Below are 5,433 nucleotides of genomic sequence, written 5' to 3'. Positions count from 1 at the left end.
TTACCACAGGTAATAAAAATGTTTGCTTAAATGACATTTACCATAGCTTAAGAAAATCTTATCAGAGACACAGTTCCTGTCTCTTGTGGTGTGAAAGCTGTTTTGGGGAGTGGGTGTAAAACGTCCTCAGTGTGTGGATGGAGAACATATTGCACTGTCTGTACATAACTGTTTTCTGCTGGGGAAAATCCTCAATATTAGAAGAAAATACTATGATAGTGCTTTTACATTTTTAATAATAACAATAACAATATTGGAGTAGACTTTTATTTTTCCACAGCTGTTCTACCTTTTTGTATATAAAAAGTAAGCAATCACAATGTTATGGAATATCACGAAAAAATATTTTGTGCCACATCATGGGAGTGAGGAAAGATTTAGAAGAAAAACCTGAAATTGCCAAGCTGCATTGGTGCTCCAGTTACATTTTTGAGGAGTGTGTGTAGTTGTCATATTCTCACTATGACGATATACAATCCATCTTTCCCCTCTGAACACCATCCAGCGCTGTATCCAAATGTTTCAAGTAATTTTCCTTTGGTACTTTGAGGCAATTTGTTCCGCTGCCACCTGAACCGGGATAGGGAAAGACACGACCCGTTTGCAGTCACAGGCAGAGGGATCACAGCAGAATCTCTTGTCTTTCCCAGTGCTGCAGATCCAATTGCAGACTCTTGGTGGAGCAGGATATTTACAAGTTGCTTGTCACTGCACGCTCTTAGTTCTGCGTGTGCGTGAGGAACAGCTCACACTGCTGTTGGAAAAGCACATTTTTTCACTACAACCACTTGTTTCTCTGCCTGTTCTGTGCATAAAGGATGGTAAGAGGACAGTGGTACAGGGAGCTCATGTACCCTTCATTCCGTTCTCGCCCCCAGCTGAAGAAAGAAAACCGGCATATGCAGTAACATGGCCTAAAAAATGGCTTAAATTAGATATTCAGAAAAAAACTCTTCACTTTGAGGGTGGTAAAGTGCTGGGACGGCGCTGTCAGGACCTCTGGTTACTTCTCTAATAGGAATTAGTTTTTGTTTTTATTTCTCTGCTTGTTTCTTTCGTTGGGCGGAGCGCGCGGCGGCTCCTCCCTTGGGCTCGCTGAGGGAACGGACGAACGGCCGCGCGCTCCGGCGGCTCGGCAGCGGCAGCGGCAGCAGCGCCTCTCTCCATCGGTTTTCCGCTCGACTTTCCGCTCGCTCTCCGTCCCCTTCTCCCTCTCACACTCACTCTACTGCCGTGCCGTGCCGTGCCGTGCCGTGCCGTGCCGTCCCTCTCAGCCTCTCCCAGCCCGGCTTATGCCGCGTCCCGCAAGGCGCCCGTGGGCGAGTCGGCCCCCGGCCCGCCCCTGCCGGGCCTGCCGCGGTCCCACCTCGGCCAGGTTCTCTCCGCACTGCTTGTGGCGCCTCTGGAAGAGTTTCTGGAAGAGCTCCTCGCTCTGCGGGTGGCGGAGCGGCACCGTCTTTTGGCTCCGCCTGGTGCGGGCCCTGGCCCGGCCCCGAACGAGGCCCCTGCCAGAGCCGCCCCGCTGCCGCCCGGCTCCCGCCCCGTCGCCGGCAGCTTCCCCGAGCCGAGCCCCGCCGCTCGTCAGCTGGGCCGCCGGCCCCGAGTCGCCGGAGCCCGGAGCGGCTCGGGAAGCAGCAGTGCCCGGGGCGGTCGGGTGCTCCGGGCAGAATGCCGAGAGCGCGGTGCCGCCCGGGCGGGCGGAGAAGCCTCCCCTGGAGCGGCTCTAGCGGCAGGGCCCGCTGCTGGGGAGCGGCGGCTGCGGCAGCGTTTACTCCGGGCTCGCCGACGGACCCTGTCAGACCCTATAAAAGTGTGCTACAGATAGAAATAAACGGCGCTCGCTATACTTCTGTGGAGACTCGTGAGTAGCCTGAGCGGTTTTTCAATATTCCCCTTTGCTGGCAGAGGGGGAAGAGGGAGGAAGGGGGGAATCCTTCTTCAGCCGGCTGTAGCCAAGTTACTTTTCGCTGGGGCAGGGGCTGGCTGTTGTGGAATGGGAGCTGGCTGGGAGGGAGGGAGCAGCATCAGCCTGATGAGCTGCGCCCCTGTCCCATAGGAACACCAGAATATCGCCCGCCGGAATGGATCCTCTTCGGCTGCTACCGTGGCCAGCCAGCCACCATCTGGTCCCTGGGCATCCTGCTCTATAACCTGGTCTGCGGGCACCTTCCTTTCCACACCAATGAGGACATCATCCGGGGCCAGCTCTTCTTCCCGCCCCGGGTGTCTCAAGGTGGGGATGCACCTTCAAGGCACAGGAGGAGGAACGGGGTTGGGAGAGGGCAGGTGGCACATAGGCGTCCTGCTCTTGCAGCCAGCGAGGAGGTTGATCTCCTGGGCCTAGCTGGAGGAGGTGGCACATGTGCCTCTCTGCTTCTCTCCTCCAAAAGGGAGGATTAATGGGAAGCTTGGGTGCAGCTCCAAGCACTCTTAGTGTGGCCTATGCGGCGTGGAACCTGGGAGAGCACGGACAGGAGCCTTTTCCCACTGACCAGCCGTTTCTGATTTATCTCCACAGAGTGCCAGCACCTCATCAGGTGGTGTTTATCCATGGATCCTGCAGACAGGCCATCCTTGGAAGATCTTCTTGAGCATTCTTGGCTGCAGGACCCCCACCTGGCCCAGGAGACAGCAGAGATCCATCCCTCTAAACAGTGGGGGGATCCAGGAGCCCAGCAAGTACCAGCTGCACGTGTCTCATGGCGCTCCAAGAAAATCCCAGAGGGTTTCCCTGCAGCTGTGGAACAGAGGAGAGAGCGCAGCCAAGATGCTTCTGCTGGTCCCCGGCGAGTTGTGGAGGGAGCGGCTCAGTGCTCCCCATCCTGTTGGAGAAGTCGTGACATTGCAGTGAAGTTGCCATGGACTGGAAAAGGGGAAACATCCCCCTGCAGCTCAATGGCATCGTGATGTCCCCGCGAGCCGAGGCGTGGCTGGCGTGTTCTTCTGGAGCGCAGCACGGAGCTGGAGAACACCATCCTCGAGCTGCCCACTGGTTGGGCAGAGCCGATTGGCTTTGCTTGCAGCCCCTTCCTGGAGGACACGCTCTGCACCCAGATAAAATCAAGATGAGTCCCCAGCTGGCGGAGGGGCGGGGAATGCTTGTGCTTCCAGGCACGGCAGGGCTTGGTCTGGCCACGTGCCGGAGGTTCCCCGCTCAGCGGTGGTGGGGAATATTAATATTTCCTCTGGCTGCCAAGCTGCTTTTTAGCAGGGGACAGATATTGTGTAAGGGGAGCCGGCTCCTGGCTTTGTGAACAGCTTCTGCAAGCCAGCCTGGCACCAGCTGGGGTGGGGGCAACATGCCTGACAAAAGAATCCATCCATGTGTATGGGGGGCAGCAGAGGTGGACAGGTTCCGAAGCCATGCCCCAGCTGCTCTGCTTTGGAAGCCTTTGAGGAAGGGGTGTTTTTATGGGCGGGAGAGGTGGGGATTTTCCCCACCCATGGAGAGGTTTAATTCTCACACGGAGTAGTCACACCCTCCCTGGCCTGTGACACATCGATAACCTTTGATGCTTTTCCTTGTTTCCAGGTCTTGTTTTGAATTGCCTTTCATGCAATAGTTCTTTGTTTTTTTCCAGAAGGATTGCACTGGTGCCCGGACCGGATGGGGAAGTGCTGGCATCGTCTGTGGACTGTGTCTAGTGCCTGCACTAGCCCTGGAGACCTCAGTCTGCAGGGACATCTCCTTCAAGAAGGATGAGAACCTCCTGTGGGATCAGCTCCTCTCCTGGCAGCAGGTCTCCAGTGGTGGGTACCCAGCTCCAGAGCACAGGTGGCAGAAGGGCTTGGGGCAGATGGCAACAGGCACAAGAGCATCCCGCGCTTGCAGCTGCTGAGGAGGTTGCTGTGCCGTGCTTAAGCAGAGGAGGTGGAACGTGGCCTGCCATGCTGCTCTTCTGTAAAACACAGAATGGGTTGGGAGGTTTGGGCTCTGAGCACAGCCAGCAGCCTGGCCTGGGCACAGGCCATGGTGGGACAGGGAGGACAGAAGACTTCTGCGACTGACTGTGGCTTTCTGGTTTCTGTCCCCAGGCTACCAGCACTTCATGTCATGGAAACGGCACCGCTCGGCCTGCCAGCCTAGGAGTGCTGGGGGGCAGCAGGTGCTCATTTGCTGTCAAAAATTAATTGCTTTGTTTTTGTTGTCATCATTGGAGTACTTATTTAATTTTTTCCAAGCTTTTGGTCCCCTTCCTCCAGGGTCATCCTTTTGAGTCCTTCCCATTTGATGGCATTTGGCAGCGGGGGTTGAGTAACGTGAAAAAATCAACAACGGCTCCTGTTGCCAACTGCAGCATCCCTTCAAGAATCCAGACCTGCCAGCCAGGCCCACAAGTGACTTGGAATGGAAAATGGTTTGCAGGGACAAAGTTGTCACCCTGTTGCAAAAGCTGGAACGAAATCAGAAGCGTAAAAATGCCATTTTGGTTCAACCCCAGCCCAAACTCATTATCCTTCCCCCTTTCCTGCAATTGACCAAACCAGCCAGGGAAAATGGCTCAATGTCTCCAAGAGCCCATTTTGAGATGGAAGTTTACAACTTCAGTGTTGGATCAGAGCATCCCAAAGTAGCAGCTGCTCATAGGGATTTGTATATTCAAGGATTAACAGTCCTGTATGATCTGGATTCACACCAGAGCAATCCAGGTCATTTTCTCTCTGCAATGAACTTTTCCATTTACAAAAGGATGAAAAAAGTGAGTAGAAGCATGCCTCTGAGTAATAAACTCAAACTACTGAGTACTGTCCCCTGTCCTGGATAAGGACTGCTCCCATAGCAGAGCTCAGCAAATGCAAAGGTTTAATCCCGTTATCCAGAGGTGCAAATCATCTCCCTACCTCCTTTCTTTTCCCACCACTCTTGATCTGACCTTCTGCTTTTAAATATCTTTATCTTATCCCTGTTCCCATGGTATCTCAATTCTAATCGCTTTAGACTTCTTAATATTAGAAGAATGAAAAGTCCTACATACAAACCAAATAAGGCCCAATCATTGAACACCCCTTTGGATTACTCCAGGCAGTAGCAAATGGAATCATGCTGTTCAGAACTGAGCCTCTTTGGAAGGTGAATCTAAGGCAGAATGGAGCAGGCACCAGGCATACCATTCAGCTGTGCAGACCTGTCTCATTCCTTAAGGATATGTGCCTGAACATAAAGAATTGCTGTGGTAAGGTGAACAGAGAACTGTAACGTGCAAAGTGAATCTCCTCCTCAACCTCACTTCTAGGAGCAATCATCATAATTTTGAGCAACCACTGAATCATGGCTTGAACAAGAATAGGAATGAACACCCTCGCTATCATTCCACTCATCTCCAGATCTGCACATCCCACCACCCACGAGCCACTGAAGCCATAATCAAATGCTTCCCTAGGACAAGCAGCTGCCTCAGCATGCTTTGTCTTTTGAAGCAGAACCAGTGTGAC

At 53.5% G+C, this 5,433-nt stretch overlaps 1 pseudogene across 1 annotated transcript; it reads left to right on the top strand.

Annotated features, from left to right (window-relative positions):
• Positions 1 to 359: 359 nt before the first annotated feature.
• Positions 360 to 4,151, top strand: LOC111942175 (uncharacterized; annotated as a pseudogene). The gene is made up of 5 exons (XR_015282576.1): positions 360 to 365; positions 1,026 to 1,861; positions 2,057 to 2,233; positions 2,519 to 3,750; positions 4,036 to 4,151. The product of XR_015282576.1 is annotated as an uncharacterized LOC111942175 (transcript).
• The last annotated feature ends 1,282 nt before the right edge of the window (positions 4,152 to 5,433 follow it).

Source organism: Cyanistes caeruleus, chromosome 2 (assembly GCF_971803275.1).
Source record: "Cyanistes caeruleus chromosome 2, bCyaCae1.hap1.1, whole genome shotgun sequence".
NCBI lineage: Eukaryota > Metazoa > Chordata > Aves > Passeriformes > Paridae > Cyanistes > Cyanistes caeruleus.
This window is presented reverse-complemented; position numbering and strand designations above follow the sequence as displayed.